This window comes from Camelus ferus, chromosome 14, assembly GCF_009834535.1.
Source record: "Camelus ferus isolate YT-003-E chromosome 14, BCGSAC_Cfer_1.0, whole genome shotgun sequence".
NCBI classification, from domain to species: domain Eukaryota; kingdom Metazoa; phylum Chordata; class Mammalia; order Artiodactyla; family Camelidae; genus Camelus; species Camelus ferus.
The window spans coordinates 14168019-14192615 of record NC_045709.1 but is presented as its reverse complement, the minus strand read 5'-3'; the positions used below and the strand labels follow the sequence as shown (position 1 = coordinate 14192615).

The following is a 24597-nucleotide window of genomic DNA, read 5'->3' as shown; positions in this document are numbered from 1 at the left end:
TCTTAAAAAGCTTTTAAGACTAATTTATCTATAATGACAATATATCTATGTACTGTGTAAATAAGAACCTGGAATGAGACACTTCTGCCACATTTCATTGTGACAGAAGGAAGATTTGATGAAAGCTTTCCCTACACTGAGTTTTTGGATAAACTCTTCCTCTGATTATTAAATGTCCAATTGTTTGAGACGCTTGTACTGAGAATTGGATAGCCATAGGGTCAGATTATTGCAGGAAATTTTTATGGGTGAGTTACACAGATTCAACCTGACTAGTTCGTGAAAGCTCAGCCGAGCTGTGAAAACTCCATCTGTCCGCCATCACCACTATCTGCACAGGGATACAGGGACAGCGGGCTGAGGACCAGTGCCTGCCATCAACGTAGTGTTCTATCTACATCCAGAAACTCCTTCCAAAGAAATTCTCTTCTCTCTCTTCATCCAGAAACCCCACAAAACAAGCAGAAACTATTGTCATCTGAGCCTTCCCTTGCCTCACTCCCCTCTCTCCTGTGATGTCCACCTCTCCCTTTCTGCTGGCTGTGTCCCATTAGCCTAGATACATGCACAAGTCTCCCATCTCAAAAAAGGAATGAACAGAAAGCAAAGCAAGTCCTCTTTGATTTCTGCCTAACTATTTGGCAACAAGTTTCTCACTCCCTTCACTTTCAACTCACTGAAAGGGTAGTGCATTTCCACGTCCTCACTTTCAAATTTCCCTTTCATTCTCAAACGCATTATATAGTTTGGCTTCTGCCTGGATTCCCACCAACCCCCTTGCCTTAAGTGTTTCTGGAAATCACAACTAGTCGCCATCTTGAAGGAGGCTCTGTGACTGACTGACTTGGGGAAGCAGTGAGGGCTACTGTTCTCACAGCATTGGAGGCCCTATACTGTATGGAGGAGCCTCGCATAATGGAAGGTCACAAGCAGATCTGAGGAGCACAAGAGGTCATCTGTCTCGGGCACATCCTATGCTCCCAGTTCTCTCAGCCTCACCTGTTATCTGGCTCTTGGCCATTTGTTCTGCCTCAATTACTGCCACAATGACCAGTTCCACGTGGGCTCGTGCAGTCCTGCTGCGGAGCAGAGAGCTGGGGTCTCTGGCCCCTCTTCCTGATGCGAGACTCAGATGGCGCCCTGCACCACAAGGCGTGGGAGCTGCTCTCCACCAGGTGCCCGGTGATGCAGTCCGGAAGTACGGGGAGCTAACAGCCAGTCGGTGAACTGTGTTCACTGGGAGACAAGAGAAGGGAGAGTGCTAGCAGACAAAGTCCCTCTCCACACAGCCTCGGACAGATGGCTCTCGGGCACGGATTTTCTGTACAGCCTGTCTGCAGGTGTTTCATGTGGCTGAGAAACTGGCTGATTCTTCATGAAGCAACGGCCAGCTCCGTAACGTCAGACCTTGTGTTACTACCCAGCCCTCCCTGACTCACTTCACTTTCCCTGTCTCACTGCCCTGAGATTACCCTTCCCAGGAAAGCGTTAGCATTTAATTCCTGCCTCAGGTTCTGTTTGGTAAAGAATCTGGGCTCAGTCTCATTTCATTGCTTACTCTACCTAGAGAAAACCTCAGATCTGGCTCCTGCTGATCTTTCCAATCTCATCACCTGATGGTCCCCCGCTCTCATCTTTGGGTAAACCAAGCAGGCTAAGTGACTAGGTTTCTGAGCTGCCCTCTTTTCCACAGCGTCATATGTCTGCATCTACTCTTCCTTCTCCCTGGAGAACCTCCCCTGGCCAGTCCCTCTGTGAAGCCCCAACCACGCCATGATCAAGCTCGGACAACAGTCAATCCAGTACTTCACAAAACATCATTAAAATGAATGAGAATATTTAGAAGCCTCCTCTGAGTCTCTTTGCTTAGTACTGAAAGATTAAAAAGACAAAAAGCCACACGCGATTGGATAAACACTTCTTCCTATTATGGTGAAAATATTTGAAATACAAGGAGATAAATATGGAGACCATCCAAAGTGCCTTCATTTATCAGCAAATGAAATTGAAAGATTCTCAGCTAACATTGCTGAAAATGTAAAGAAATAAATATTAAATGATACAACACAGGAGGTTTTCTGTATAGATAGAAATGAGTAAAGACATTCTTCATAAATCAGTGTATGAAATTATGAGTCTGGTTCAAAAAAGAAATACAAAAATAACTCTTTTCCTCATGAACAATGAAAGGAAAACATGTACCAAAGAAGATACATCCTCAACAGTAACTTCTTTAATAAAAATAATGATTTATGAAAAAATTATGCTTAATGGAATAGCTACTTTAAGTGGAATGAAAAATATTCTGGGATAAAGTCACAGAGACATTTCAACAGAGGAAACCCTGCTCTGTATTGTTTACAGGCAAAATGTTACAGCCAAGAAGTTGAAGCCAAAAGTGTGTCAAGTGATAGAGATATCAAAAATGTAGTTACTTTCCATGAAGATAAGGCCTTTAAAATACAGTAGACTCTTTCACAATACTTTCTAAGGATTTGGGGAATAACAATAATCTTTTGAATGACATAGAGGGATTTTCTTCTTTTTTTTAGCAAAATACATAAAAGATTTGTTGAATATAAAGGTATTCTACGTGCTTATTATACAAAACACCATGTTCAAAATTTGCTATCTTTTTCTGGGATGATAAGTGGCTGTCAAGACACACTTTTTTTTTGAAAGATTTTCAAAGACGTAAACACCCTTAATCACTTTCTTCAAGGTAAAGCTGCCATTTTGATAATTTTGATTTTGATAACGAGTGAGAGAATAACTGCTTCTTGAAAGAAACACACTCTGAGGACACTATTTTGAAAAATGGATGTTAGAAATTATTTCCATCATTATATGATCATACAACGGAAAGCTAAGTGCCTTCCATAACAACTCTCTTATGTGCTCACTTTTTAAAAGGTGAAAATAAATATTTCAAACCTACTTTTAATTCATCCACAAATGGGGTTTAAGTGAATCTACATCTGTTTATAAAAATACATAAAATTCAGGGCCTTTTGATGACTTTGGAAAACAACTGCAAGATGGACATCTGGTGGGTGAGTTTTCAACTAAAATCTTCGCAAAATTGGTGAATGGAATTGAAAAACCAGCATCATGATCTAGCAGGCACAACCAACAATGAACATGTTCAATTTGGATATATGTAATTTTGTAAGATATCTTTTCCACGATGACCACCATTAGAACCAACAATGGAAAGAAACTAAAATTGAGAACCAGAACTTAAAACCAAGTTAAAAAAAATAATGTAGCATATTCAATCACAGTAATATGCACTGATAATTTTTTAATGTAATTGCTTATTTTACCTTTGTTTCATTCTTTTAAAATTTTAGTTTTTTCTGTTTGGTACATAATTCATGTATATAATAAATGAATATACATCAATTAAGAGCATATGACTATTTGGCAATGATTTCCTGGATCTGACACCAAAAGCATAGGCAACAAAAGAAAAACGAGGTAGATTGGGCTTCACCAAAGTCAGAAATTTTTGTTCATCAAAATACACTACGAAAAGAGTAAAAAGGCAACATATAGAATGGGAAAAATATTTGCAAGTCATATATCTGATAAGGGATTAGTAGCCAGAATATATTTTTAAAACTCCTGCAAGTCAACAACAACAAAAAACAAACCAACCAATTTGAAAATGGGCAAAGGACTTGGATAAACATTCCTCCAAAGATACACAAATGGTCAATAAGCACATGAAAAGATGCTCAACATCACTAGTCATTAGGGAAATGCAAATCAAAACCAGAATGAGATACCACTTCATATCCATTAAGATGACTATTATTAAAAACACACACACAGAGAAAATAACAGGTGTTGGTGAGAATGTGGAGAGACTGGAACCCTCATACATTGCTGGTGAGAATGTAAAATGGTGCAACCACTGTGGAAAGTACTATGGCAGTTCCTCAAAATTCAAATATAGAATTACTATATGATCCAACACTCCCACTTCTAGGTATATACCCAAAGAAACTGAAAGCAGAGACTTGAACAATACTTGTACGCCAATGTTCATAGCAGCATTATTCTCAATAGCCAAAAGGTAGAAATAACCCAAATGTCCATTGACAAATGAATGAATAAACAAATGTGACGTATACATACAATGGAATATTATTCAGGCTAAAAATGCAAAGATATTCTGAGACATGCTACAATATGAATGAACCCTGAAGACATTATGTGAAGTGAAAAAACCAGACACAGAAGGACAAATATTGTAAGATTCCATTGAGTACCTGGGGCAGTCAAACTCATAGAGACAGAAAGTAGAATGGTGGTTACCAGGAGCTGGAGGTAGGGGAGAATGGGAAGTTATTGTTTAATGAGTACAGTGTTTCAGTTTGGGAAGATGAAAAAGTTCTGGACATGGCTGCACAACAATATGTATGTTCTTAAATCCTCTGAGCTGTACACTTAAAATAACTTTTATGTTATGTGTATTTTACCACAATGAGAAAATAATAAAAAAGAGCCCATGACCAAAATGTATGGACATCTATCTGAATGAGAGACAGGCAGCAAGGGTAGACCTTGGGGAACAAAGAAAGGAAGCGGGGAAAGGAGATCTGTCTTGAAATTAAGACATGGAAGCATACTTCCTGTGTATCCCTTTGAAGGATATATCTATTGGGCACCCCTGGGAGATAACAGATTCTCCTAGTACGTGAAGACTTTTCTCCACATCTATCCTGCCCTTCTCCATCTTCCCAGATTCTGTCCCCACAGTGTTTTCAACTTCACAGAAGCTGTGAAATCTGCCAAAGTTAAGTGGGACTTGTGATAACCAATAGGCATGCTGCAGTAAAGGTGGTAGGAGAAATCTGGGCCATCTTTCCCAAGCATGCAGAAGGAGCTCCATTCAGGCAAAAGTCTCCTAAGGAACTTATATGTAGAAGAAACGGAAAGTCTACCCATGTGCCTAACTCCACGCAGAAACAACCTTCAGGCTCAAAGAAATAAATGTCTTCGAGTTTGCTGAAACAGAGCCTAGTTATGAGGAATTGCCATAAACTTTGTCTGCTCAGTCTTCTTCCTCTAAAGTCTATGTTTAGGACCTCACTTTCATTGAAATCTTTGGAATTAAACTTTATTAACCATGTCACATATCATATGGGGTAATTCTTCTAAAAGATAATGAAATTTAAAACCTGTCTAATGCTTTTGGCTCAAATACTATTCTATGCCTAGAGCAAGCATCAAAGATATGAATTTCTTTTTATTAAAGATCACCTGGAAGAGACATAATATTTAATATGTGTGATGATAAATCTACAAAGAAAAAGAAACATCAGAAGGCTACTGTTAGGCCTAAATGTCCATCAACAGATGACTGGATAAAGAAGATGTGGCATATTTATACAATGGAAAACTATTCAGCAATAAAAAAGACAACATAATGCCATTTGCAGTAACATGGATGTTCCTGGAGAATGTCATTCTAAGTGAAGTAAGCCAGAAAGAGAAAGAAAAATACCGTATGAGATTGCTCATATGCGGAATCTGAAAAAAAAAAAAAAAAGAACATAAATACAAAACAGAAACAGACTCATAGACATAGAATACAAACTTGTGGTTGCCAAGAGGGAGGGAGGAGGGAAGAGATAGACTGTGAGTTCAAAATTTGTAGATACTGACAGGGATATGTAGAATAGATAAACAAGATTATACTGTATAGCACAGGGAGATATATACAAGATCTTGTGATAGCTCACAGCAAAAAAGAATGTAACAGTGAATATATGTATGTTCATGTATAATTGAAAAATTGTGCTCTACACTGGAAATTGACACAACATTATAAACTGACTATAACTCAGTAAAAGAAAGTTATTTAAAAAAAAAAAAAGAAGGCTGCTTTTAGAAGCTGTGGTATCCCAGTGTTTAAACACTGGAAAACCAATAAAATGTCATTTTATATTTAAAGTGAGTATACTAATAATCTCCAGATATAGAAGTTAGTAGTTTTTTCTTAAAAAAAAAGGATGTTCTGACAGTTATTCTTATATAAATATTAATGTATCTTCTTTTACAAAAAAAAAAAATGATGTCAGCAGCTCCGCTTGCTAGGATACAAAATGTAAAAGCACAGGGAGGAAATAAAATGTCATGGGAATATAGAATGGAAGAATCCTTGTTTTACCATTATTTTAAAGTTTCCTCATTAGAAAGGAACTCCATGGGGGTAGGGACCATATCATTTTCGCTCATTTCTATATCCCCAGACCCTTTCAACAATGTCTGGTACACGGTAGCTATTTCACAAATATTTGTTAAATGGATAAGCTAAAAGAACAAAGCCAGGCATCCATTATCTGTATTTCAAAGGAAAATTACCAAAATGGGCCACAAAGTGGTTTTGTTACAGAACTGAGACTGTCTTACTGGAGTGACGTGCTCGGCTCATGACTAGTTAGTGGTGGAGTTTAATAGATTAGTCTCTTCACTCCTCTCCCCTGAATTACTGTGCGAACATCCTTAAGCTTCCGAGAGCAGAGAGAAGGCTGACCCTTTATGCTGCTGTATCAAGTTCTTCTCTAGCTGTTCCTCAACGGTGGAGAAAGGAAACAGGAAAGTGGAGGGTGGATGCCCCAGACTCCTCCGCTCGCTAGGAAGAATGGAAGAGGGCAAACTTCAACAGAAGTGGGAGCAGATGCACAAAGAGCAGGGAAGAGGCGGAGAGGGATGTAGGGAGACTCATCCTTACCTGATCTGAGGATTCACCATCGTTTTCACAACTCGCTTCCTTCGCTCTGCATTAATCTCTGGGGTCCTTTTCAGGACCAATTTTCAGTACCAGAGAACTGAATGCGGTCCTAAACACTTTTTTCTACACCAAATGTATGTCATATTATGGAGTCTTAATGAGATGCACTGTTATACACCAAGCCAAAAATAATGTTTGGTATAATTAGGATTTTTTTTCCAGCTACAGTTTTGGGGGTAATATGTAGTTACATCCCAAGACTTACTAAAAAGACTAAACAATTTTTACTTTCCTGAAAAAAACATTAAATAAAAACTTCCATGTTTACTTAAAAACACGTAAGAGGGAAGGAAAACGAATTGTAAAGCACAAATAATATTTAGATCGTAAGAAAACAGGAACACTGTAGCTGTTTTGAAATAAGTTATAAAAAGTGATGATCTAGTTAGAAAGCACCCATCGGTGTACATGGTAGAAAAGCAATCCTTCTGCTACCTTTGCGGTTTTAGTGGAGCCAGTGTTGAGATTTGTCATGGAAAATAAGCATAGAGTTCAGGTATCAGGGGAGAATACAATGGTATTTTCCTCTTCTTTTATATTGCAATTATTTAGTTTTCATAGTAATCTTTATGGGGGTGAGGAGGGTTGTAGGTGGAAATGAGGGTCGTTTCCAAGGAAATAAGTGCCTTGCAGCGTATTCAATACAAGACAGAAGCCCTTCTCCCAACACGTACTCAACAAACCCACGTGGATACGTTCCTCACCTGGGGCACTTGGTTCTGGTTCTCCTTCTACACAGCAGAGACTGTTATACTGGCCAATCCTGTCCAAAGTCTATCCCTTGAGAATTACAAAGAATGTTCATAGATGCTACAAGCAGAACGAAATCTATCATTAAAAAGCACGAAAGCCCCTGGCTGAAAGAGAACGGTTGGTTTGCTACCAGTTTTGCAGAGTCCTTTTATATGCTGGTGTGAATGGAGCCACTCTGAGAAAGGGATCTAATAAGAGTGTTTTCCAAATTCGGGGGCATCTTTTTTCCTCAAAGCACCTTGAGGGGTGGGGGGATGTGCTTCCCTCTCCACCTGTGTCAGAAAAAGGCAACTCAAGCCCTTCTTAGCTCTAAGTCCTCAATGGAAATCAGTTCTCACATTACTCCCCTACTTAAATTCTACCAACAGTTTAAAATAGGGTATTTTAAGGCTCTAACACAAAATCCTGATTTGGACCTGTAAACCTGGCTCCTGCCTAAATACGCAGATCCTTCCCTTAGTTCCCTCCGATTAAGCCCCTCGAAGGCGCCCAGCCCTGTCTGGGTCATGCCTCCACTGCAGAGCCACCTGCTAGCCCAGGAAAGGCCCCTCAGGGTGCCCTGGCCTAGCTGACGTCACTCTGCCCACCCGTGGGGTCTGGGTTTCTGGTGCCGGTGTTTTGATGCCACAGTAAACGCAAGAGTTCACTTCTGCTTCCAGGTACTGCATAGGTGTTTGTTGAAGAAATGGATGGATGGATGAAGAGTTTGCACTTAACAAGTGACGGGGATGGGGAAGTTGAATGTCAACAGAATGCTAAAGAACACTCTGCTGTTCAACTCCTGTTTTTTCCATGTAATCTATATGCAGCCTACTTGAATCACCAAGGAACTGGCCAAAACCCTACCCATTTATGGTAAAGAGAAAATTTCACTTTTATTTTTATTTTTAACTATATTAGACATATAAACACCCTACAGCATAAAATCTACACACATGTACTTTTCCACCCACCTGTGAGTCACTCTTCCATGATTCTCCTTTTCTGTTACTACTAGATTCCCTTTACTGACATTTGAGGACTCTAATTAGCAAGAGGCTAATTTTTTTCCAGCATTTTTTTGCTTAGGGGAAGGGAAAAGAATGATCCCAAACAAATATCAGACTGTTGTAGAGTGGTGCATTTGCCTTATGAAGCCAGGCATACAGTTCTGAATGGGTATTCAGGGTTCAGGACTTAAGAACTGGGATATTGCTCTATGCAAATGAACTAATGTCACCAACGATCCGTGACTCCAGAACTGAACGCCAGCTTCATCACTGCACTCACTGCGGCCTCAACTGAGCTGCCAACACCACTCCTGAAGTGTTAATGGATTTTCCTGCTTTTCTGCACAAGTACAACGGCAAGGCTGTGTGCTGATACTTCCAATTAGTAAGAGGGAAGAAAAAAATGTGATAATTTTCTGAAATCATAAACTAGGATGTTTACTCTTCACTTCCTCATCCTATTTTGTTTCCTTCTTCAGTTCAGTAGAGTCTCAAAGTCAAATTTAAGACATGTCTTAACTTACTATTTATATGGATTACAGTAATCAGAATCAGGGCTGCATTTAGGCACAGGGAAAGTCATCATTTCTTTGGTGTGAATCACCTATATGGTGTGCTTCCCTTCTCAAAAGTAGTACCACTCCCACTTGTTCTGAAAGCCTGAAAAATTAGAAGCTGGAGCTTAAGACAAGGCCTGTCTTCTTGGAGAAGTCTGTCAGGTGTGGCCTTATGTACTATAATGCTTTAAATTAAAATTACATTTGACCCATATCTACACACACACAGAGTCACACAAGTAGGAAGGCACGAGATTAAAGGGTCAAATTGTTTTTGAAAAAATAAAACTGTGCCCCTAAAGACTACTTTACAGTTTTGTTTAGTGATAGAAGTGGTTTGATTTTTATATCTATGTAAACAATACATATACATATGCATATGTAATTCATTTTTGTCTGACAATTTAATCTATCATTGTACTGAACATTCCATAAATATTTAGTGAATTGAATAAATCAATATTTTGACACCAACAAGAATTTAAATTTTTTTTAAAACGGAAGCAAAGTCAGAACATTTTTCTGCAAAAGATAGAATCAAATGTGTCAGAAATTTTGATTCACTGTGGCTTAGAAAAATAAGCTCCAGAGTAATGAGATGAGTGTGTCCTGACCCTGGGATAATGCAGGCAAATTGCACTGATCGAAGCAGGTTTGGTTTGACTCTGCTCTGAACATGTAGGCAGTGCCTAGGCTGGTTTATCTGACACCATCTCTTTATACTAGCTATCAAACAGAGCATTGATTTAGGTATGATCTTTGCTTTGTGTACACTGATTTTACATTAGTTCTCTCTTTCTATAGGACCAATCCTGAGGCAAACCAAAATATTTCTAGTTGAAAACGTCACTCACAGCCTTAAGGATACTTACTCAAAGATGTTACGGTAGATGGAAAAAAATGGCTTCCTAAAAGATATCCATGTCCTAATCCCTGGAACCTGTGAATGTTACCTTATTTGGAAAAAACGCCTTTGCAGATGTGATTAAATTAAGGATCTTGAGATGGAAAGCACTACAACTGCTGGTGAGATCAGTGCCAGTGGACTGACGTGAAAAGGCCAGTCACAGGGAGCGGAGGTGTGAATGGGAGGAGAGGAGAAGGAGACAGAAAGAATAAACTGCTCTTCCAAGATGCTGATGGTAATGAGAGAAAGACGGTGGAAGGTGAGGGGACCAAGGATCAAAAGACCCTCTTGAGCTGTCATATGTGAATGTATTTATACCTTAAAGGTAAATAGCCAGCCCAGGGCAGAGTTTAAATATGTAGGTGCTTGTAACTGTAGAGGAAGGTATACACTTGCCAGAGGAAAATTCCTGAAGGAGCTGGAGGGGATGAGATGGAGCCCAGGGAAAGGGGTTGATCTTGGGCAGATGAACACAGGCTCAGATAAACACGGGCTCAAGAGAAGGCAAGCAAGAATGGGGCAAATAGCCAATCAGAAAGGAGGAAGTTGGAGTGGCTCCGCCTGGAATATCTCTTCTCTCTGTTTCCCAGGGATGTAGACTAGTGGTATATTAGAAATAAAGAAGGTCACTGGGTTTAGCAATTGGAAGGTCATTTGTGACCTATGCAAGAAAAGTTTAAGTGCTTCATTGAGCCAGTAGATATCTATCATCTTGGTGAATGGAGCACTAGACAAGAAGTCCTGACACAGGAGTCCTGGACTCTAGATTTAGCTCTTCACCAAATTAGCTTTTCATAAGTGAAGGCACATTTTTGGGGACCTATTTCCCCAAAATGAAAGCATTGGATGAAACAATGACTACACGGTTGTGTCCAACACTCACAATATTTATCTACTATATACAAGGCACAGGGCTGGCCATATTACAAAATATAAAGATGAAATAAGAGGCAGAGATTGAGCCCTTAAAGGCATCATCGCCTCCAAAAACAAATTATTACTAGCACAAAGTCATCTTAGAGTGTTCCTTCCAGGGTCAAGGTTAGCTGACAGGGGAAAAGCACTGAAATTTGTATTTGAAGGGAAACTATGTGCCTGATTTCTGATATGATTCTTTAAACTCTTCAGTGTCAAACTTGGACTGAAAATTTCAAGACCTTTGACCACCTAACAAAGTTATTTCTCAATATGAAAAATCTGAGGAAAGAACGAGCCACAGATTTAGCGGTCATACTAAGTGAAAATATTAGTCATTGATTTGAATACGATGGCTGTATTCTGAGTCTTACCTGTGGGATGTTTAGCACAATACACTAGATGGAAAGTTGTGATTGCACTTGTTATATTTTTTAAGACAAAATAGATCTGCCAACTCCTGAGCTAAAAGAACAGAAAATATAAGCACACATAATGTAGACTGTAGGAATTTGATATAAAAAATGTATTATGTGGTCTGATACATCTTCCCATCAACATGTTCATTATAATGCGTTCTTTTGTTTTATTCAGAATTCCTAGCTGTCTGTTTGTACATTGGTTTTACACCTCCCACCACAAAGCTTCGTAACATTGACAGGCATCTTCCCCTACTCTAAAATGATGCAGTACGAGGAGGAGGACGTTTCTATTGCTTTTATCTTTATAGAAATGCTCCCATGGTTAATTTGTTCAGCTCCAAGTCTTTGGTATCTTGCCACTCTTTTTGAATATACTGATGTCTAGACTGAGCTCCCTCTCCCAAAAGGGATCCTTAATATAGCTCTGAATAGATTGCAAGTGCTACCAATTAAGCTTTTTGTAGGAGTATAGATTATTAATCCAGAGGTGTGTCTCTACCATTCCAGTACACCGTCAAGACCAAATCACCCACCATCAGCAACTAATTCTCCATTGCGGTAAATTAGTTTGTGGTCACCTACCTCCTCCCCTCCCCAAAGCCCCTGCTTCTATGTCTAATGTCCCCGAGCTCCTCCCTAAGGGGATGGAGTTGCTTTCTTCTTTCACTTCCAGCACATGATTGTGTTGCAGGAGAGGCAGCTGGGTAACCAGCTGACTGCAGAAGTTAGACTTCAGAAGACCTGACTGCAAGCCCTTCCCCTGCCACTTATCAGGCTGTGTTTAGCAAGGACTTAATTAGAAGCTCAATTTCTTCCTCTGTAAAAGAAAGATTAATAAAAACCCTCCTCCTGGTCTACATCATGGGGTTGCTGGGAAGAAGAAAAGGAAATAGCTGACACGAGAGCATCGTAGAATCCACTCTATGACTTGACTAGCTATGCGGAGAAGGTAAAGACAAGTCATCTGAGCGCTGCCCTCCCAAACAAGGCCAGACCTTTCCTTCTGCTCCCTGATCTACCTGGTACTACAGGGAGCCCTCACAGCTGCTGCTCTGCCTGGAATGCACGCCCACTGTGAGCAAGACCACGAATGAAAACCCTCAGGAGATGAATGGAGGCAGGTATCAGGCACTAGCCCTGCTTCCTACAATGCTGTCCTTACCTCTAGGGGTCTCAAGGCAGGGCACTTCGGCTAAGTGGAGTTGTTGGGTTTTTTTGTTTGTTTGTTTGTTTTAGTAGTATTTTCAAATCTCTATTCTGGAGCCTTAGTTTTCAGAATTCAAAAGTCAGAACAATAGTCATTTTATAGAGATGTTTATCTTCAAATTAACAAAATAGACACTGTTCAACAAGGAATCATTGGTGTTCAAATCAAACAAAAATACGACATTTAAATATCTCCCAAAATGATCAAAGGGCTCCTGTTTTGTCAAATGTGTTTATTAAGTCAGTGCACAGCTCCATCCCACTTGGGGATCAGATAGGAAGCCAAACCCCGTCCAAGAGTAGTAGAGCAGGACAGAGTACATTCCGGAACTGTTTTTCTCCCAAAAGGTCACTGTTCTTACTTCTACAGAACCTGAAGAGCTTCAGTTAAAAATCCTGAAGTAAATTTTAAAATATCCTGGACCCACATAGTTATCTATCCCCATAGTCAAATTGGGATTCCCAGATAGACATCAGTCTCCTGTATTAGTCAAGGTTGGTTCAGATTGTGTATCTACTGCTGGAGTAAAAGACTCTGACCATCAGAACTTGAGAAAATAGCACCCAGTATCACCAACGGGAATTGCTTTGCTATGAATAAGTCTCACTTCCAAAGGAAGACTCTCACCTCAGAAATCAATGATTGTTTAAAAAAATTATTCTATATTAATCTTTTCTTATAAGTAATGTATTTCATGATACCACATTACAATAGCCAATTATTTCTTTTAAAAAGTATCTTTACTTCCTCAACTTCATTTTCACCATATAATTAAAAATAAATGGTATTCAGTTGTGAGCAATATTGTCCACATATTATCTCATTTGATTCTCAGATTACTGTCCTGTCTTGCAGATGAGGAATCAGGCTCATAGAACAATGCTGGTGCATAACAGGCATCTACTGAATGAATGAATGAATGAATGAATGAATGAATGAATGAATGAATCAATCAATCAATTGATTTTAAGTGACTTGCCCAAGCTTGAACAGTTAGAAAGATCGCACTTGTGCCTATAACTTTGCGTCACTGTTCTTTCCGCTGCATCACACCCCCTCTGCTGTTGCTAATGCAAGAAAGGTTTAAGCTAACTGTTACATCAAAGATAGACTTAGAAGTACCTTATTACACTTCCTTTCAAGAACATGTGAATGTTGATTCCAAAGCCCAAGGAAATATACTAAAATGGTGTTCATGATGATTAAGAACTGGAAATTCTCGTCCTTTCTCTCTTCCTTGGATATGCTCCAAAGAAGGTTTAAATTTTACGTTTTGAAACAGATTGTTCCCTTGTTCCATTCCTCAAACTTTCCCCGTTGTTGAGAATCCAAATAAATCACGTGTAGTTACGCCGTTGTGGGCTTGGGAGGAGTAGGGGGAATGTAATTTGGCAAAAGTTGCTTTAGAAATCAGCCAAATATCTTACATAGATTGTGCATCCCCCTTTCAGTACAATCTCGTGTAGGAAGGAAAACAGAATAATCACAGAATAAAGAGACTTCATCCTCCTCACCACAGAGCAAAGTTTCTTCAAAACTCCATAGGCCTCTTGCGAGGACTCCTTTATCGGACAGAGACAGAATGAAGTATAAGGCAGGACGAAAAATAGACTTGCCATGACAGGGGCCGGAAGTCCAGATGTAAGCTCTTTCCACAATATTTTAAGTATAATCACCAAGCAAGCTCGGGGTAAACATCAAAGTGGAAAAGTGTACACCTTAGTCCCCATCACATATCTTTCACAAAATAATGACCCATTTCCTCCCGTGCTAAGGACAGGAGAAGCCAGACAGCAGTGCATTACCTGATGAGATCACACCAGAAGAACATACCCGATTTATTGACTGGTGTTAAAAGGCATGTATGATTTTACCCTTTGAAAGGAGAGACATTCAACAACCTGTGTGTGCTATATCCGTTTTTAAACCAATAGGGTGCTGAGATCAGTCTCAAGTTTTTATGACTAACATTTATAGACTCAGGAAGGATAAGGACCCACAGCCAATTCCTGAAACATTTACTGGTACCACTTGAGAATGAAGGAATCATCATGGCAGTGAGGGACATGAAACATAATGGATCAAATGGGATATTAACAAGCCCTAACTATGACCTTGTTTTCCTTAACCAGTCACCAAACAAGCTGGAGCCATCACAGTGCCATGGACCATGTGTGTTGTGCCATTTTTGTCCTTATGGACGTTATTAAAGACATTCAAGAGTGGAAATGTATGATGCCCTAATTCTGTCAAAGAATTTATTTAAAAATGTATCCTCCATCCCACCTATCCTTCCCCAGTAAAACACAGAGAAGCACGGCATACCTCTGTTGCTCTCTTCCACGTGAAGCTGCCCTGAGGACCACGGAGACTTGGGCTGTGCACACACTTTCCCGTAAGGGGGCGATGTGCTGGGAAAATGCAGGAGAATCACAGGCTTATGCAGTCTCCAGCTGCGGTTCTCTTTGGCAGCCTCCCAGATTGGGTGTGTGCAGCCCTGCAGTAAATGAATGAAAGCAGAGTCAAGTCTTGAACTGATCTTCACTGCCAAATGGAGTCTTATCCCCACGCCCCCCCAAAAGGAATGGCATCATGCTTAAAACTGATTCATCCTTTATTTTTAAAATATTAATGCTGCTTCTCAAAATTATGAACATTTATTTTTAGAGGTCCAAATCAGAGATTAACTCAAATAGCTTCCAACATAAACAAAGGTAAAGTAACCTAACAGAGAAAAATTTTTAAAGAAACTACTTGGGCAATGGATTGCCTTGGTTATTGTTATTTTCTGACTAATTGAAAATTTAGCAGAAAGGCTTCTGTCTAAATGCTTGTTGTTTTATTTACTTCTACACTGTATTAGACGTTTTCCTACCTTACCAAGTATGACATATTAAAACTGCTCCTATAAGTTTACAAAGTTCACAGGAAGAGCAAGGAGATGGTACCATGGTATTATACACGGTGTTAGGGGAGGGTAGACTGGAAGTAAAGGATGCCCATCAAACTCAAAGAGGGTGAGAGTGTGGGGAGAAGAAGAGAGAGAGGGTCTCCATGCTTCTAAGACAGGGTTCTTAACCTTTGTATGGCCACAAACTCCTTAAATTATCTGATAAAATACTAATCCTTTCCCTGCCAAGTTGTATACACAGACAAAATTTTGCATACAATTCCACCTGCAGCTACCCATGGAACCTGGGTCATTTATTCTTTTTGTTGCTGTTGTTTTAGGCAGGAGTAGGTAATTAGGTTTATTTATTTAAAAAAAAAATTAATGGAGGTACTGGGGATTGAACCCAGGACCTCGTGCTCGCTAAGCACACACTCTACCACTGAGCTATACCCTCCCTCAAGTGTCATGTATTCTTAACTCTTGAAGTTCCTTTACTTGCTAAATGTATAAAAACTAATTTATTTCTCTACTTTCCTATTTCTCCAAGGGGAGACATACAGGAAAAAAAAATTCTTATCCAAACTTCTAATTGATAAGGAATTACTTTTAGCCTTATATTTATCTACTTATTTTTCTTAACAAAGTATTTATTCAAATTTGCTTTTTAAATTCCTCCAATACCCTAAGAAGCAGGTGGGGAATGTGGTGTTATTTATATATATATATAAAAATAACTCTTTTTCAGTATAGGTCATTAAAAGACCTATACTTTTCAGTATAGGTCATTCCCTGTACTATAGGATCTTGTTTTAAATATACCTTAATGTGTTTATTTTTTTCTTTATGCCATATAATATTTATTATTTACTTTAAAATATATAAGTATTATAATGTGAAAATGTCTGTAAATATTTGGGTAAAATATTAAACCTATGACATTAAAAACTATATAAAGTTTCATGATTAAAAAACCCAGACCAGAAGAAGTTAGATCCCTTGCTTCACATGATTCCTGAACTTTATAGGAATGAACAAGATGAGGTGAATCAAATCCAAGGAGTCAGGACTGGTCCTGGTCTCTGGGGACAGTGGGTGCTGAAGTAATGGGCTAGACCATGAGCAAGAGCACAGCTCTCTTTCCTGCACACAGGAGACCAAAAAGATAGAAGGCAGCATTGGACCGAAAACTGCACAATGGGTTAAGGAAAAGAGGGAAAGTTCAGGGAACACTTGGGCTGGAGTTGGGGGAATAGAGGTGTAGGAAAGACAGTGTAGAAAATTGATGAAGAGGAGGAGAACTGAAGAAAAAAAAGAGAAATGTTATGAAGCAGTAATACAGTATGGCTTTAGGATTTGTTTATGGGAGCGAGAAGAAAGGAAAAGGGAACAGACTGATGATTTCCAGGTTTTTAATTCCATGGAATAGGTATATGCCAACAACTCTGAAAGGAGATACAGAGTAGAGGTGCGTTTGTAGGGGAGGAGGAAGAATTTAGTTTGGGATATGCTTGAGTGGCCATGGGACACCCATGGAGGGACAAAGATCTGAGAGGAGAGTGTAGGAGTCCAATACCTGAAGGAAAGGGGAGGTGAAGATACTTGGGAGTCACCAGCATCCACATGTACATTAGAGCTATGAGAGCAGAAGAGCAACCAGAGAGTATGGACACAAGAGAGAAAGGTTGCGGGCGTAAGTCTGGGGAATACCATAGAAAGGCCCACAACAGAAATGGTAAAGGAGGCCAAGACATTAGAAAAACCAACGAAGTGGCCTAAGGGGAAACAGAATTTCAGGAAAAAGAAATTCACATTCCATAGACAGGACTGGTAAGCAAAGGATTGGAAAGAATCCTTTGAATTTAGCAATTAAGAAATCATTGGGAAACCAAATGAGGGCAGATGGACAGTGTCTGGAAAGTTGGAGTTTAAGATATTTGAAATGGAAAATTCCAATGATGACAAAATCCAGCAGGGAGAGGGGTAATGCCTAAAGAAGGCGCTGAAATGGAAAGAAAGTAAAGATCACAGGACAGAAAACTAGATGTGTGGCTGCAGTTTCCCATGATGGCTGTTTGTGTAGCTGGGAATCACTGAGTGAAGCACCCAAGTCCCCAGGGGATGGTGTAGATGACTGGTCACCTGTTAAAAGGGTGAGGAGGGAGGAATGGAGGGTCTTGTGGTCACATTGTTCAAGCATTAAAAGAGGACAGGTCTTGACATGAGGAGGGGCATAAAATAATGGGAATCAGCAAAGGGGAGCTTGGCTGATGCTGAACAACCCCACTCTCCACCGCCAGCAGCAGGCCTGAAATATCAGGTGTGGGAGAACGGGTCCTCCCCATTGGAAAGGGCTGGAGAAGATATGGTGTCTTGTAGGAAGGGAGAGTGAAAGGAACGTCCTTTGAAGGTATTAAAGAAAAAGAGGGGGTTCCTTAAAATAGAACATGATTCCCAAGTACCCAGGTGGAAGGACCGAGGGCCAAGGAAGTGTGAGAGGCAGAGGGACAGGGCGCTGAGCTGAAGAGTGGAGGGCATGTACAGAAGAGACGGCAGGTGATGGGGATGAGATGTGCAGGAACTGGACAGGAAGCAGGGAGGGAACTGACGGACCTTAGGCACAGGCTGTGTGGGTGTCTGAATGGACCTGGCATCCCACATGGAATGGACTTGGATGGCGGGGGAGGGATCGGTTGTGCCTCCTAGTTTCCTGGCTGAGTTTCTTTGCTTCCTCGGAGGAAATGATTAGAAGGAGAAGTGAGATTTAGCAATTGAGAGTTTTGTCCTTAGGATATGACAGCTAAAAAATGTTGCTCTTCATCCTGCTCTACAGGGATTGAGTCATTAGCCACTATAGCCGATGACCTTTAACACACCTGGAAAGGAGTTCAGGGTGCAGATCAGGAATGAGGCACTTTGTATTCTGGGAAAACTGGCAGAACAGGCCTTCAGATAGTTAGATATTATCAGGAGAAATTTTTTATGAACCTGGATTTTTGCATCTTCTCACACTCAAAAAAGCGTTAGAACAATTAACCAGGATCACTGTTCTTCAGTGACTACCAGCAATTCTACCAAGATGCGCACTTGGCTGTATGTACCCATTTCTCCAAAATCACACACACACTGACCTCCCCCCTTACCTCTTTGGAACAGTTCCTCAGGGCTTTCTGAGAGGCTGTCTCCTGGGCTACCATCCTCAGTAAGACACTGAGTAAATGCCACTCACAGCTTTTATGTTGTGCATTTTTTTAAGTCAACAGACGGTTAAGTGAAGAATGGTATAAACAGAGACCAGGATTCCGTCTCAGCATTTGCTACATCCTTTCTGTCCCCTCAGGGTTATTTTTTCCCATTGAATCACTATCATATTACCTTTTCCTAATATTAGTTTTCCTTTGCCAACTTGGTTTCTTTGAAGGCAGTGGAAGATAGATCAAATATCCCATCTTGATGCCCAGAAGCCAAGGAACAGTAATTGACAGGGGTGGAGAGGGAGAGGGGGAGGTCAGTGAGAGTGCCTAAGTCAGAGGCTCAGATGGGGAGATGTCCTCATTAGAGGAGGTGCTTGCTTTCTTCCTTCAGTGCAAATTTTTCCCACTTGGAACAAAGCAACAAGGGTCAAGAAAAAGTTCTTACTACTCTTAGCATCCCATTTGCTCTTTTTCATCTAGCCCCCTCCTTCTAGAGCCCTCAACAGTCTCCTCCACTGTCTCCCTCTCTTCACACATCCCTTCATATTCTTTGAGCATATTTGCCTGGGCAAAGCCCCGAGCTTGGTGCTGAAAGGGGCATAGCAAAATGTCCCTAGTGTGAAGGGGCAATGACAGCTGAGAGGCAGTTTTGGGGAGAGAGCCCTGGAGATGGAGTCAGAAGGCCTGGGTCTGAACTAGCTATTCTAGCTATTCCGTTTAGTAATTGTGTGCTTTTGGACAAGATACCTAACCTGATTACCCAGTAGAGATAATAATACTTACTACAGAACATTTTTATGACAATTAAATGGTATATGTCAAAGTGCTTTTGAGATGATAAAACCCCATATTATGGACTATGGCAAGTCGAGTGAGAAAGGTCCAAATAGAGTGGTTTGGACATTCATAGGCGAGAGCACAGCCCCACCTCAAGTTACAGCTGATACTGTCCATATGCTTTTACTATTTATAACAGATATAAATCACAGCTCCACATAAACACTCCCAGGATTTCTTCTCAGGTAAAGTAGGCCAACAGTCTGCTCGATGGTATTTTGAAAGCTACAATTGTAAGTCACAAATACTTATTCTTTATTCCTAGTAAAGGGCTTAAATCAGGCAAGATTCAAGTGGATAATTTTATGGATTGAATCACAGGATAGATGGACAGAAAACTTCCCACAGAGACAGAAAATTCTTGTATATCTTTAGCTTCCAAGAACTTTTGGTGGTGACCGTATACAAGTCATTGTGAGTGAGAGTTGAACTTTTTTTCATGTACTGCTATCTTAAAACCCCTTATACTGGTTCTAAAGTTCCTTCCAACCCCCCAAATCTGAATACATGAATAATTTTTGAATTGCAGCAAGTTTTCACACTTGTGAGTAAAAGCCAACTCCATTACTATTTTATAATCTGAACAAAATTGCAAAGGAATGCTGATTCCAGTCCAAGAAAGGCATTTTATCTGAATTGCTTGGAACACTCCTTATTCATACTTGTGAATCATGGGTGCAAAAACACAGACACAAAATCTGTCAGAAAATGTGAATATCTTTAGAAACACCTTTATGTGAGAAATCATTAACATAAGATGGTGAGGTATGAAGTAAAATGAACTGCATAGCTAACTGCATAAGCAGACATTACTCTCAAAGCAACCTATGAAGGATTTGCATTTATTTAAATGAAAGCAACAACTGCTAACATGTACTGAATTTTCACTTTGTAGTAAGTATAGTTATTGCCATTAGACCATATCAGTTCACTTAATCCTCACAACAACCCTGTGGGTTTGAGAAACCAAGCTGTCTTCCGCAGCAACTATGCCATTTCTTAAAAACTTCCTTTTAACGTATTTAATTTGAAATTTTTAAATAATGCAAAAGTATTTTGATATTATAATACTAACATAGCGCTTGATTAAAGACCTGCAAATCTTTGTAGTAACACAATAAGTTAAAAAATTACCTCAGAAGGTAGGTACGAAATCGTCAAATTCATAGAAACAAGAGAGTAGCATGGTGGTTGCCAGAGGCTGGGAGGAAAGGGGAGGTACTGTGAGGTACTAGTCAAAGGGCACAAAGTTCCAGTTACGCGAGATGAGTAAGTCCTAGAGATCAACTGCAGAGCCTGGTGTCTATGGATGTCTATGGCTAATCATAGTGTATCTTATACTTAAAAATGTGCTGAGAGGGTAAATCTTTTTCTTTTTCTACTTCAATTCCTTTAAATTTATTGAATTTAGATCTTGGAGATGTCTACATACAGGCAGTTAGATTCAGGGGCTCAAATAACGTAGTCAGGATTCTGTATCCTTCTTCTCTTTGCTCTATTTATTTCTGTTTGGCTTCTTTCCCTGTGGTAGTACAATGGCCAGGAACAGCCCCAGGAATCTCCTAGCTTATACCTCCAGCAGGAAACGACTTCTTTTCTCTAACATCCACGTATCATAATCCCAGAATACATTAGTTTGCTCTACTTGAGTCAAATGGTCACTCCTGAGCTGTGATGAGAGGGTAAATCTTACATCAAGTGTTTCTATCATATACATTAAAATAATAAGGGTAATAAACAAATGGGTTGGGGGTGAGCTTTTGGAGGGGATGGGTATGTTTATTGCATAGATTGTGGTGATGGTTTCATGGGTGTGGACTTATCTCCAAAGTCATCAAGCTGCAAATATTAAATATGTACAGCTTTTTGTATGTCCATCATACCTCATTAAAGTAGCTTTTTTAAAACTAAAAAAGCAATTTGTGGGATAATATTTTGAGACTCTTAATATCTTGTTTTCCAACAACTTTATTCTCAATAGTTTTAGACCCAGTGATGATTCTTGCCTTAATCAATTACTCACTAGTGATTAGGCTATGGTGATTTTCTAGTTCTATCATTACTAATATGTTTTATTTTTTAATATTCTGCTATATCTATCTATCTATCTATCTATCTATCTATCTATCTATCTATCTACCTATCTATCTCAAAGTCTGCTTGGTGTTCTCAGCATACATCCACTCTGAAGATGGAGCAGGGAGCCCTGGGGAAAGATCAGAAGACTGGAGTAAGGCCTTCTGATTAGATCCACTTTAAGGATAATATAGTTTGGCATTTACACTGCAGAAAATTGAATAAGTTACGCAACCTTATCCAAGGATTCTGATTCCTCAGAATACAGAGGGAAAGGACGAGATAAATCCCTAGTAACTCCATTTAAAAAACAATAAAGGAGATGATACTTTATGATTATAAAAAATGATATGAGAAGATTGCAGACATGGGCAAGGTGAGAGAGAATAGAGATGAAACTTACAACTGGTAGATATTGACAAACGTCAGACGTGATCAAACAAAACAATAATCAAACATATACAACAGAGATCTCTATTTCCAGCAACATGGTGGACTAGATTTCCTTTTCAAAAATTTAAATACAAAACACCTAGATATGCTAGATGAAATAAAACTACTCTTCTAAATGCCTAACTGACCTTCCTAGAAAGTAAGAGAAACCCTCAAAGATCTCCCCCCTCCCTCCAAAAATAAAGCAGAAGCTATAGATCCTTTGAGGTCTTACCAGTTTAAGCAGCAAAAAAGTTCAGGTTTTTCAATGCACAGGGCAGAAGATAAGACTTCAAGCCCACCCACTGTGGAACGTGGGAGGTAGAATTGAGATTTCATGGAAGTTTCAGAGATATCAGAAGTCATATCCTCAGGAAAAGGAGGGGAAAGACTGCCCATCAGCAATGGAAGATGATCTGGAAATCTGCATATCTGAGTCTAGGCTCTGAAAGGGTAGAATTGTGTTTCTTCTGAAGTCATAGCCTACCCTCATGGAGATTTAGGGTTAAAACGTCTACTGTGTGATCTAGGACCTGATGTGTAGCACCTGACAATACCTGAACAAAGCAAGTTTAAGTCCTCTTGAAAGACTTATCCAAGATTTCCAAACATAAAGCTCGGTTCTTATGAATTCATAATCCAAAGATATAAGAAATTAGAATTTCTGAGTGATGTTCAGACATAACCAACCACTAACAATGGAATAGAGCCCTAAGAACTTCAGCCAAAGGAATTATGAATTTTAGAATAGATGCTTAAGGAAATGAAAGATAAAATTGAAAACATGAGGAAGAAACAACACATTCCCCCCAAAAAAGTAATAAATCAAGAAAAATTTCAAAGAATTATATAGAATATCTGGAAATCAAAAATATAAACTTTCAAAAGCTTAATGAATTGGAGAGAATACCAAAGTATGTGGAACTGAAGAGGGAATGAGTAAACTAGAAGACAAAATTCAATCAATTGTTCAGAAAGCAGCACAGAGAGACAAAGACATGGATAACAAGAAAAGCTGGTTTACATATGGAATATTGGATGTGAAGGTTTCACTTACACATAGTTGAAATTAGGAAAGAATAGAGAAAGAGGAGCTCTTTTATGCCTCACTTTGTGAAGTTAACTTATGATGGAAAATGCTGCTGTTAAATGCAAAGTTATTAAATGAAAATATTTTATTACTATTGATGGGAAACATTATGATGCAGTCCACCCCAAACCAAGACATCTAAATCTGCTTTCACATAGTAACTAATATCAGTGGACCAGTAAAAACCAGTTTATATACATGATAAACTGTAATTTAAAAGGAAACAAAAACAGTTTGCACATAAACTTTCCTGTAATGAAATTTATTTTATTTATTAATGGAAGAAAACTTTGGAGGAGATGGTATTTGATGAAAGGGGGGTGCAAGAAAGGCACACTTTGGATGGTACGTTATTCCTTCCCTATCACTTTCTTCACCTTTAGGAGAGTTTGTGATGCCCTTGCACTGAGTATAGAACAGAAAAATACATTTAGTGCAAAATTATGAATAAACTTAGTAGTGCTTCAAAATGTGAAACTGGTGCACTTGTAAAGCAAGATCCTACCACTTCAGTTCTCTAACAGAGAACAGTTTCACCTGAAGCATGCAGTTCATACTTGTCCTCCTGATATTCTCTGACTAGGAACTGTTGTGTTAAGTCATTTGATGAGTGTTTTCGCCTGAAACATAATTTTAAAATATGACTTCCGTAATGTATTTATTTAGTGTGTTGTTGGGTAAGAAAAACATTAAGCTAGAAGCAAAGGGAGTAATTGTCTGAAAAGTGGTAGAATTTTTCAGGACTTTTTAAGGGGAAGAGTTACTGAGCAGACATTATATGAGGTAAGCATGTATTTGAAGGATTATGATGGAGACTTTTGCAGAGTCGATCAAAGATAGAAATCCTTGGGTTCTGGAAGCAAAATGATCCTCAACAAGACAAATCAAGGAAATCTACACCCAAACCTTTCACAGGGGATCTGTAGAACACCAAAGGCAAGGAGAAAGCTTTAAAAGCAGCTGGAGAGAGAAGAAAAATTACTCACAAAATAGGTTGACAACTGACTTCTTAATAGCAGTAAAAGAATCCAGAAAACAGTGGAATAATATGTTCAAAGTTCTCTGAGAAAATAATTGCTAATCTCAAACATTTACCCAGCTAAACAACATTTCAAGAATGAGGACGAAACAAAGACTTTTCAGACAAACAATTGAGAAAATTTCCAAATACTGTGAATTTTGTGGGCCATGCAGTCTCTGTTGCAACTACTCAAGGCTGCTACTGTTAAGGAGCAATGGTAGCCCACGGAGACTACAGGAACAAATGGCTCCAACAAAACTTTATGTGCAAAAACAGGCAGCAGGATGGTTGGCATGGGGAGTCAGTTTACCCACCCCTGATCTAAACATTTAACTGTGGCAGGGACATCTGTCCCCATAATGGCTCACTCGGCAATCTGGTGCTGGCTATTGGCAGGAGACAGTAGTCCCTCATCTTTTCTGCTTAAGTGTCCCCACAACACTGTGGCCGGCCTCCCCTAGGGAGAACAGGCAGAAGCAGCAATGACCTTATGGCTTCAAAA

The 24597-nt window shown here is 39.4% G+C and overlaps 1 long non-coding RNA gene across 1 annotated transcript in view; it reads right to left on the bottom strand.

Moving 5' to 3' along the window:
• Positions 1–24597, bottom strand: part of LOC116668558 — an 80260-nt gene that overhangs the window by 43148 nt on the left and 12515 nt on the right. The window contains exon 2 of the long non-coding RNA XR_004325699.1: positions 14881–15052. This is a non-coding gene — a long non-coding RNA (uncharacterized LOC116668558). The remainder of the gene's footprint in view (positions 1–14880; positions 15053–24597) is intronic.